Source organism: Hyla sarda, chromosome 6 (assembly GCF_029499605.1).
Source record: "Hyla sarda isolate aHylSar1 chromosome 6, aHylSar1.hap1, whole genome shotgun sequence".
Lineage (NCBI taxonomy): Eukaryota > Metazoa > Chordata > Amphibia > Anura > Hylidae > Hyla > Hyla sarda.
Window position 1 is genome coordinate 195903475 of NC_079194.1, and position 12321 is coordinate 195915795.

The window sequence follows — 12321 nt, forward strand, 5'->3', positions numbered from 1 at the left end:
AATTTATTTAAATAAAAAAACGTATAGGGTTCCCCGGATTCAGTCAATAAGACCAGCTTCCACTACTCAGCCTGAAAATTCAATTAAAAAAAAACACAACACATTGGAAAAATTATTTTATTTAAAAAAACACTCCCCCACAGCCCTCGTTAACCATTTTATTAAAAGAAAAAAAAATGAATCCGTCGTAATCCATCAAATCCGCAGTAATCCTCTGCATTCACGGATCTGAAACGAGAAGAAGAAAAACACAAAAAATTGGTTATGACATTTTTGGCGCTGTCCGCTGGGGAGAGCACCCATGATGCAATGTCTACCAAAACAGGGAGCCACCAATCGGTGCAAAACTACAACTCCCAGCATGCCCAGACAGCCTTTGGCTGTCTGGGCATGCTGGGAGTTGTAGTTTAGCAACAGCTGGAGTCTCCCTGTCTGGGTAGACACTGCTAGAAGGGTCTGTTCCCATTATCCAAAACGGACAATGTGAACAGAGCTTCAGATTAACTAGCCTTGTTCCCTTCTGTAGCTCCGCCCCTAATGACGTCATCGCTAGGGGACGGGGCTACACGGACCTGCCCATTACTCGAGGGAAGTAAGCAGACTGAAGTTGAGTTGCTTCTGAAGTTGAGTTGCTGTTTTCTGTCTAACTGCTTTCTGATGACTCGGGAGCTGTCCAGCTCCTATGGGGATATTTTCCCATCATGCAAGGGATATTCTCCCATCATGCACAGCTCCCGGGACGTGACATCATCATTGAGCAGTTAGACAGAAAACTTCAGAAGCTAATAACTATTGGAAGGATTAATATTTTTAATAGAAGTAATTAACAAATCTGTCTAACTTTCCGGAGCCAGTTGATATATAAAAAAAAGTTTTTGCCTGGAATACCCCTTTAACTCTTTCCTTGCTGGGCTTGCGCACAGCTCAGCAAGGGGTTAAGTGAACCAGCAATGTGTATACTATATAAACATTGCAGGCTCACTGTAAGTTCTTGCTGGGCAGTATATATATATACGATGTATACCTACGGCTCAGCATCAGCTGTTCTCCCGGCTCTGTAGCCCTGAGAACAGCTGATCCCGACATTCACATAAGGACGATCGCAGCGGGTGTCAGGAGGAGCGGAAAAAAATCTAACCGAACACCCGAATACCGAATGTATCCGAAAAATCAAAACCGAAAATATTACCGAACCGAAAAAAAATTTCAAAACGAAAAAATGAAACAAAACAAAAATTTTTCTAGTGCACAAGTCTATTTCCCATCACTGCTGTAGTCACTTATAAGTTCTAACAGTATAAGTTCTGCAGAGATGATGGAAGAAACTATTCCCAATCTGGGGCTCATCAGACATTATGGAAGTTGTAGCTTTGTAACAGCTGGAAATTCACTTGAAGAAAGATTATTTTAGACTATGCAGCCCATAAAAAAAAAAAAAGCCTGCATATTCTAGTATGCCCGGGCCTATTTTTGGTCCTTGTCTGGCCCTGCTGGAGACAATAATATTTGGGTACTATATACAGTATAATTTGTTTAAATATTTAACTACTAAAGATAAATATATACATTTAATGTGATGCTTGCTTTTGCTTATTACTGTGCTGGTGATATCATTGCAAGTGTCTTGTTTTATTGCCGGAATATGAATGGACCAACGTAATGTTTAATTATAGGATGTTGTTGTAATGCTAATTTATGGGATGTTTACTGGGATTTATATTACACAGCATTTAATACTGGCTATTTTATATTGTTCTTTTACAGCTGCTGCCTAAGAGTATAGTAGGGCAAGCTGCCCAGGAACATCAGTGTTCCTATACTTATTACTTTATGTCATATATGATCTTGTTTCTTTTCTGGTAAAAATAAATAACTGAATCTCTTGCTATGAAATGGGGGGGGAGAAAAAAAAAAGAACAACAAAAAAAAAAATAACAATAACAAAAATGCCCAGATGTGGTTACAGTGTAATAAAAATGAAGCGTTTGTCTTGAGTGCAGCTGACATTTATCAGCCTATTTGTGGGTTCGTTTCCTTTCTCTGTGTAACACAAAACATAATTTGTCACTTTGTAAATACATTCCGGCCTAAATCCCTGCCAGCATCTGTTAGTGTTTGAAGGATTAATGCATTGCACAGTTCATGTCTACACTTTCCAGGCTGTGCTTGGGCTCATGATTATGGATTTTTGTCTACTGGGACATGGGTGTCTTTTCTATGGGGCTAAATATGCTTAGAGTTGGTTACTGAATGGGTTAATGGATTGGTATATAATATACACAAGTAACATAACTCTTTGGGGCTGCTTGTTTGGGCAAATAAACTTTTATATTATACATGTATGTATCGCATAATGTCCCCTTATTGTTATAGAGTACCTGTCATCAAACCATATTTTCTAAACTTACTCAGATTATATTCCCTAACTACTCCTAACACCCCTCTTGTCCTTATAAAAATTTCTGAGCTTTAAAACGCTCTGTATCATACCTTTCCCCTTGCTCACATTGTGTGAGCTCCCTGCAGGAGAAAGTGGGTGTTTCCCAACAGGTGCAACGTCACTGAAGCCTGAGACAACTTTGCCCCGCACACACTTCCTGGGTTTGGTCTCCTGCCAGGCCGGGAGGAGACCAAACTAACTGTTTGACTTGCGCAGGGAACAGAACAGAGACACCTAGTGGCCATTTTTTCAATCACATTAAAAACATGTAAGGATTGAAAATTTCAAAAGCAAGAAAATAGCAGAGTCTTTTAATCACATAAGGAACAATATATAAAAAGTTTAGTTTGGTGACAGGTACTCTTTCATTATTAGAATACTAGAAGTCATGGAGGAGTACTATGAACATACAAAAATCATGGACGGACCACATTTCTACAGTCATGGAACATTCACTGTGACTCTTAATAGTTTTTATTATTTATAGTAGGGGGTTAAGGTCCTATTACATAGTCCAACACGTGCTCTAAACTTAGATTGGTGCTCTTTTAAAGGGGTTATCCAGAAATAGAAAAACACATCTAATTTCTTTCAAAAACAGCTTCATGTCTGTCTCCAGGTTGGGTGTGGTTTTACAACTTGGCTCCATTCACTTGAATGGACCAGAGCTGCAGACCACACCCAACCTGGAGACAGACTGGGAGTTGTTTTTAAAATAAAGTAGCTGTGTTTTTCTATTCCTGGATAACACCTTCAAGAAACCTATTGCATGGCTCCATTATTGTGCAGACAGGACCGCAAGAACAATGGCTGGATTGTTTATGCCACCCTTAGCTTCTATCATCCATCAGCCGCACATCCCCAATTACACAAGGCAATGTGCAGCCATTGAATGAGAGTTTATTTGATGTGATGATCTTTCTCCCCTGTAAAATATCTCTTGCGAGTTGAGAGATTTCACTTTATATTGCCTGTCAGCAATTGTTGCGCATGGCTAGCCACGGCCATGAGTGTCACCTGCACTACAAGTTTATACCAATAGGTTAGTGTGGGTGATGCTGATGACAGATTTCCTTTTAAACTGGCTACTTACAAAGCAAATATTGCATTGCTGACAGCAAACTCCACTATGTTAAATTGTTTAAAGGGGTACTCTGCCCCTAGACATCTTATCCCCTATCCAAAGGATAGGGGATAAGATGTCAGATCGCCGGGGTCCCACTGCTGGGGAGCCAAGGGGACCCCGCTGCGGCACCTCACTATCATTACAGCACAGAGCGAGTTCGCTCTGCACGTAATGACGAGCAATACAGGGGCTGGAGCATCGTTACGTCACAGCTCCGCCCCTCGTGACATCACGGCCCGCCCCTTTCAATACAAGTCTATGGGAGGGGGCGTGGTGGGTGTCACGCCCCCTGTCATAGACTTGCATTAAGGGGACGGGCCGCGATGTCACGAGGGGCGGAGCCTTGAAGTCACGCTGTTCTGTCCCCTTTATCGTCCGTCATTAGGCACAGAGCGAACTCGTTCTGTTCTGTAATGATAACGCGGTGCCGCAGCGGGGATCCCGGGGCTCCCCAGCAGCGGGACCGCGGCAATCTGACATCTTATCCCCTATCCTTTGGATAGGGGATAAGATGTCTAGGGGCGGAGTACCCCTTTAACTTTGGACTATATACATCCCCATTAGCTTCAGTTCTGTATTTGAAAGCATCTGTGTGCAGTGGGGTAAATCTAAAATTAGACATGTAGTAGTCTAGAATTTTTAATAAATCCTCTCATTGGTCCTGAATGAACTAGATTATTGGTTCCAGTTATTGTGCCCGTTTATCAAAAGTATGACAGACAAAACTTTACTAGTTGCCCATAAAAACTAATTCGAGATGAAAGCTGGTCATACACATGGGACTTTGGCCACAATATGGGATTGTTCTTACAAGAAATAAAGATTACAATGGGAAACATTCCAGGCTAAGCTGGTAGATCACTGTGGTTTAAGATAGAAACAGCCAAATTTGTCTGATCATGCCATACATGCCAACAATGGCCAGAAAAATCCTACATGACCAATCACATTCTCAAACCCCTATCGGCAGCTACCACAAACTATCTTTAGAGATGATGGTCTGCTAAAATTACCTAATTTGGCCATTATTATCTTGTGTATGGCTTAAGTTTAGATTTTTAGAGCAGTTTAGATTAGCTGCTATGTGTAACAAAGGCCTTTTTACTTTTATACCGTTTTGGTAACTTGATGTCAAAGCTTTAATCCCTACTCCTGTATGTGACAAGTGTCACAAAATTAACACTGAATACAAATTTAATTTAATTCTCTTTAGGGTGCCTAATCTTTTTGCTGTATTTGAGTGTCCTACACTATAAGACCTCATGCACATTGCTGTATTGTATGAATTCATAATACAGCAATCAGAAGTCCATGAGCCAACTTGGACCTTTCTCCAATTCCTTATAATTTCTCATGAATTTATATAAAAATAAGGTTAAGAAAATTGTGTTTCAAAGTTTATTTGAATGCTGAATGACTAAGGTTTTCTATAATGTAGAAGCATAATATGATTCTGAACATGAGCACCATATGACAGCACATAGACTTCCCATGCTCTACAAGGTACCAGACCCTACTTCTGAATATGTGACAAGTGGCACAATGTTTATACTAAAAGCAAGTATGTCATTTAGTTATCATAGGGTAGCTGATCTTTTACAGTATTCAAGTAGCCTACACTATAAGACCTCATGCATATTGCTGTACTGCCATTTCATACAAGTTTTGAGTTGTAAGATGTCCTACTACAACACTCAGAAATCTATGGACCATCTTGGACCTTCCTTCAGTTCCATATGATTCCATGGATTTATACAAAACAAAAGAAAAGAAAATTGTGGTTCAATGTTCATTTGAATGCTGAATCACTGAGGTTTCCTAAGGTAGAAGCATTAAAGGGGTACTCCACTGAAAAACATTTTTCTTTAAATCAACTGGTACCAGAAAGTTAAACAGATTTGTTAATTACTTCTGTTTAAAAATCTTAATCCTTCAAGTACTTATCAGCTGCTATTTGCTCCACAGGAAGTTCTTTTCTTTTTGGATTTCTTTTTTTTGTCTTATCCACAGTGCTCTCTGCTGGCACCTCTGTCTTTCTTAGGAACTGCCCAGAGCAGGAGAGGTTTGCTATGGGGATTTGCTCCTACTCTGGACAGTTCCTGACATGGAAAGAGGTGTCAGACAGAAAGGAAATGAGAAAAGAAAAGAACTTCCTGTGGAGCAAATAGCAGCTGATAAGTATTGGAAGGATTACATTTTTTAAATAGAAGTAATTTACAAATCTGTTTAACTTTCTGGCACTAGTTGATGTTTTCCAGCGAAGTATCCCTTTAAGGCTGATACTGCCACAATATGCTTCTATAAAAAAGGGACCATTTAGCCGTTCCATGCTTCTCAATAGTGAATTATCAGGACTGCATGTGCTGGTGAACAACCTCAGATGGGTGCCTACTGCTTAACAAACATTTTATGGTATATCAAACCTTTTAAATATCAGCCATAAAAAAAAATGTAATAATAATAATACATATATATATATATATATATATATATATATATATATATATATATTATATATATATTATATATATATATATATATATATATATATATATATATATATATATATAAATAATATATATATGTTCATTCAGTAAATAGCATTTTAACCCATTCTACCAACTTTCCTGTTAAACAGGTTTATTGTTTAAGTGATGATATAAATATTTTTGCCTAAGAAGACTGCTATTTAAATGCATGCATATGTCTTCTCAGGCCAGGGTTATTGATTAAATAAGCGGGTGTCTACCATCTTGTGTGCTCCAGAGCACCTTTTAAAGGCACATATTACTTACCTGGGCTAGGAAAAATGCCAATTCGTTTTATTAAGAGGCATCATCTGCATAGAAATCGAAGGTTGTCAAATGTAATGGTGTGTGCTGAAGTACTCTTTGTCATATAAATTTACCTGTAGTCATGTATTATTTATTTTTTTCTATTTTATATGCCATTATAATAAGTATTATGGCAGGGAAAGCTTTTATGCACCAACTCATTGTAGCTCTCCTCATTTCTTGCAATCTTTCAGGCAAATGTATCCATGCTTTATCCGTGTTTAACATAAATCATATTTTACATTAGAAAGAAAAATTTGCAGTGAAAATTGCTGTAACCAGGCTGCCGAGACATAACATCACAATCCTATATTAGCTCTAGATGCAAGTAGTGAAGTCATACTTCAACTGTTCTTTCTACTGCCCTTTCCTAATGGGATGTTTGGTGGATAGAGCTTCACCTGCCAAGGCTTAAGATTATCCTAAATATTGAGATGTGTAATGATTGGACATAACATTACTTACAAGACAGATGTAATGATCATATGGATCTGTATGATATAGATAGAGACCAGTGTATATGACCTACTGTATAAAGCTAGTTTCTAAAAAAAATTAGGCTGATAAACGGGAAGAAACATAGGTTGTTAGATATACGATATGTAAGTAGTTTGATATCAGATAGATTAGATACATATGAGATATATAGGTAGTTATGAAGAAGAGAACACATTTAGGATAGCAGCTAAATAAATAAGTTAGTTCATTTCATAGAGAGGGGCTTGATATGCCATTACCATCTATAACCACCGCCCTAGCTTTGTCCTCATCCCTCTCCCCCCTTATCTCCTGCTAGCTTTTGAAAGCTAACATGGCCTGCCTTAGGTATGTGCAAACTGTGAGGCCGCAGAGGGCATATTAGCCTCCTCTAATATTGGTTCACCATCAGCCTTCTAGTCTGACTGCATCATTTAAAAGGAGCCTGTCAGTTTAGTCATGCTGCACTTGTTGAGAGCAGCATAATACAGCACGAGACATGCATGTTGCTTATTATGATACATAGAGCAGTATAGGATAACTTTTATGCTGAAGTATGCAGTCCCCGATGCTGCAGAAAAAGTCACAAGTATCCATAAATGGCCAATGGCCCCACCCACCCAATATTACCATGCATAGGGAGAAAACTGCCAATCATCAGCAGGTAGGCGGTGCTAGAAGCCCTTTGGAATTTCTGTGACTCTACTCTTGCTGCCCCAGGCATGCACTTCATACTTCAGTTCTCCTAAACAATGTTATGCTACCCTAGCTCGGGCAGCATTACTAAGCTGACAGGTTTTCCTAAAAATGACATCACTGTGGCACTCAGGGCATCAGTGCAATAGCTGCAGAGAATATCTGTTTTCTAAGTATACCTGCCAATAAAAATTTTGAACTGATAAAATGTCTGAAGATGACCTTTTGCTATTATCTCCAACTGAGAAAGGCCTTCAAGACTATCTGCTATTTCTAGAGAAATCCAGTACCATGTTGGCACTGTCCATTACAACAACCAGATATCTTGGCCTAGACACAGTTTATAAAACCGTCTGCTATCAGATGATAATCGTACCATCTAAGACCAACAACGACAGTCTAACTTAAAAGGGTACTTCGGTGGTAAACGTGTTTTTCCGTTTGTGACTTACCCTATTTGTTTTGTTTAATTTCTATTCTTGTTGTTTAGGCTACTCTATTTCCATTCTTTGTTGTCTTTTTATCCCCCACTTTGTTTTCCGATCTTTGCTTCTATTTCCTGTTTCTTGCTGTGCTGAAAACTACAAATCCCAGCATGCCACATGCCTTGCTGGTTTGGGGCAGCTCTTTTTTTTTCTTGTTTGTTTGTTCTGCCCTTTACCCATCCTACTATTTTCCCGGGTCGGCCCCCTTATACACAGCACAGTAATATAATCAGCCTTGGTTGGGATACACTGTCATACACACACAAAAGGGACTACAACTCCCAGCATGTGTCATTCAGGAGTCTTCAGTATAACACCAGCATGCTGCCTCTGTAGTCTCCTGGGGGTTGTAGTTCACCACACCTCTGTAGGGCATACACCAGTGTTTCCCAACCAGGGTGCCTCCAGGTGTTGCAAAACTACAACTCCCAGCATGCCCTGACAGCCTTTGTGCATGCTAGGAGTTGTAGTTTTGCAACAGCTGGAGGCACACAGGTTGGGAAACACTGGTGTAACATGATATGTATGCTGAATAGGCTAGAACAGTGTTTCCCAACCAGTGTGCCTCCAGCTGTTGCAAATCTACAACTCCCAGCATGCCCAAAGTCTGTCAGGACATGCTGGGAGTTGTAGTTTTGCAACAGCTGGAGACACACTGGTTTGCAAACACTAGCATACACACACATAACAGGGACTACAACTCCCAGCATGTGTCATTCAGGAGTCGTCCCCCTCCTTCACATATAGAGATCATTCCCAGTATGAGATTTATTCCCCTGCAGTCCATACATCCCCAGCCCGTGCACCTTCTCATCCTTCCCTTCAGATAACACTTATCTTCTCTGTGTTCCTTCTCCTGTGCAGACCTGCATCCTTAGAATACAGAGCAGGGGGAGGGGAAGGTGATGAGCTGTGTACTCAGCTGGATGAGGTGAGGGGGCGTCACTTATTTCTCATGCAGACAGAGTAAAAAAAAAAAAAAAGAGCTATGACATCTTGTCCACAACAGACTCAGAACTGTGGACAACAGTAAAAGAAAATCCTCTGAACTACAGAACTTCCTTCCCAACAAACAGGTAAGAAAAACACACACATGCTGCCAAAACATATAACACATGTATATTGCAAAAAAACTAAACTTACAAAGAAGATGCCATATAGTCAAAAAAATTTAACCACCGGAGTACCCCTTTATAAAGTTCTAGGTAGGGGTTAAAAGCCTCTTTATAAATACAACTACAGATTTGTGAACTTCTATATAAGCAGATGAGAAGCAAATGTCCACAAAGCCAATCCCCTCTAGTGTCCAGCATTTCTACTTCCTACAGTATAAAGCACAGAGTTTGTCAGTCAAATACTGAAGGAAAAGGCAAGCAGTTATAGGGCATGGAAATGCTGGGCATATGTGGCGGTTGGCCCTGCGCTTGGGGACACTTTCTGCTCATTTTCATATATAAAAAATTCAGATTGTTTAAGCAGAAGTTGACTAATCTAAAAGTAAGATTTTGATTTGTGACTGTGCTTTTAACCCCTGCCTGGCACTATCATCTGTCTTTCCTTTTCTTCCTTCTCACATTTTAAGACCCATTACTTATTTATTTTTCCACTGAAAGAGTTGAACTAGAGCTTATAATTTTTACTGGCATGCTTTAGTTTATCATATATTATGAAACCAGAAAAAAAATGAAAAACCAAAAAATGTTAATGTGCAATTTGGAGGCACTAATTTTTCCAGGGCTTAACACATGGTAAAACTGACATGCTATATATATTCTGTGGGTTTACACCGTTGACCTTGTACGATAAAAAAAATTTGATAATTTACAGTCATGACCGTAAATGTTGGCACCCCTGAAAATTATATATTGGAACTAAACCAAAAAAAGGGAGGAAAAAAAGAAAATTGGACATAATGTCAGAACAAACTCCAAAAATGGGCTGGACACAATTATTGGCACCCTTGTAAAATTGTGGAAAAATAAGATTGTTTCAGGCATGTGATGCTCCTTTAAACTCACATGGGGCAAGCAACAGGTGTGGGCAATATAAAAATCACACCTGAAAGCAGATAAAAAGGAGATAAGTTCACTTAGTCTTTGCAATGTGTGTCTGTGTATGCCACAACATTGTGGAAAAATATCAACAATCTCAAGGTTACAAGTCCATTTCCAGAGATCTAGATTTGTCTTTGTCCACAGTGCGCAACATTATCAAGAGGTTTGCAACCCATGGAACTGTAGCTAATCTCTCTGGGCGTGGATGGAAGAGAAAAATTGATGAAAGGTGTCAACACAGGATAGTCCAGATGGTGGATAAGCAGCCCCAAACAAGTTCCAAAGATATTCAAGCTGTCCTGCAGGCTCAGGGAGCATCAGTGTCATTGCAAACTAACCGTCGACATTTAAATGAAATGAAACGCTAGGGCAGGAGACCCATGAGGACCCCACTGCTGACACAGAGACATAAAAAAGCAAGACTACATTTTGCCAAAATGAACTTGTGTAAGCCAAAATCCTTCTGGGAAAATGTCTTGTGGACAGATGATACCAAAATAGAGCTTTTTGTTAAAGCACATCATTTTACTGTTTACCGAAAACAGAATGAGACATACAAATAAAAGAACACAGTACCTACAGGGAAACATGGTGGAGGTTCAATGAGGTTTTGGGGTTGTTCTGCTGCCTCTGGCACTGGGTGCCTTGTTCAAGGCATCATGAAATCTTAGAATTACCAAGGGATTTTGGGTCTCACTGTACACCCCAGCATGAGAAAGCTGGGGTTGCGTCCGAGATCTTGGATCTTTCAGCAGGACAATGACCCCAAACATACGTCAAAAATCACCCAGAAATGAATGGCAACCAAGCGCTGGAGAGTTCTGAAGTGGCAGCAATGAGTCCAGATCTAAATGCCATTGAACACCCGTGGAGAGATCTTAAAATTGCTGTTGGGAAAAGGCGCCCTTCCAATAAGAGAGATCTGGAGCAGTTTGCAAAGGGAGAGTGGTCCAACATTCTGGCTGAGAGGTGTAAGAAGCTTATTGATGGTTATAGGAAGCGACTGATTTCAGTAATTTTTTCCACAGAGTATGCAGCCAAATATTAAGTTAAGGGTGCCAGTAATTTTGCCCAGCCCATTTTTGGAGTTTGGTGTGTCATTATGTCCAATTAACTTTTTTTCCTCCCTTTTTTGGTTTAGTTCCAATACTCATAAAGGGAATAAACATGTGTATAGCAAAACATGTGTTACTGCAATACTTCATTTTCTTGAAAAATTTCAGGGGTGCTTACATTTACGGCCATGACTATGGTTCAGACAATTCCAAACAGCAATAACAAATGTTTTTTGTTTTTTTTTCGTTTTTTTGGGTGGGGGGGGGGTAAAAACTTTTTAAAAACGTTATCACATTTTTGGCCCCTAAGAGGTCTTGTATAAGCAATCATTTAATTTCTTCGAGGCCTAGTACATGGCTGGCTCCAGTTGCCCTGGCGGCCAAACGTTGGGGTGTGCCGCTTGGACCACTAGACACCAGGAATGAACGGTAAAACAGTTTTAATGATTGGTGTAGTACTGTAGACTGTATGATTCTATAGTACTAGACACCATATCTCCAGAAGGATATAGATACTCTAGAGAGAGTTCAGAGAATAGCTACTAAACTAGTACATGGATTGTAGGATAAAACTTACCAGGAAAGGGTAAAGGACCTTAACATGTATAGCTTGGATGAAAGACAAGACAGAGGGGATATGATATAGACTTTTATACACATAAATTGAATCAACACAGTAAATGAGGAGAGTTTATTAAAAGGAAGAAATACTACCACAAGAGGATATGGCTTTAACTTATTTAAAGGGGTACTCCGCTGCTCAACGTTTGGAACAAACTGTTCCGAACACTGGAGCCTGCGCCGGGAGCTTGTGCCCTCATAGCCCTGCACCCTCATGACATCATGCCCCTCCCCCTTAATGCAAGTCTGTGGGAGGGGGTGTGACGGCTTTCACGCCCCCTCCCATAGACTTGCATTGAGGGGGCGGGACATGACATCATGAGGGGGCTGCCTATGACGTCACAAGCTTCAGGCGCTGGCTCCAGTGTTCGGAAGTTTGTTCCAAACGCTGAGCAGCAGAGTACCCCTTTAAGATAGATATGATAAATTGGTACACACTAAATATATGTGAAAGAAATAGATATGATAGAAACAGCATAGAAAATATGTTACATTTAGGATGGGTATTGGATACCCAAGATTATTATTATTAT

The 12321-nt window shown here is 39.9% G+C and overlaps 1 protein-coding gene across 8 annotated transcripts in view; it reads left to right on the forward strand.

Moving 5' to 3' along the window:
* Nucleotides 1-12321, forward strand: part of WWOX (WW domain containing oxidoreductase) — a 1139839-nt gene that overhangs the window by 336235 nt on the left and 791283 nt on the right. The gene's annotated exons all lie outside the window — the stretch shown is intronic.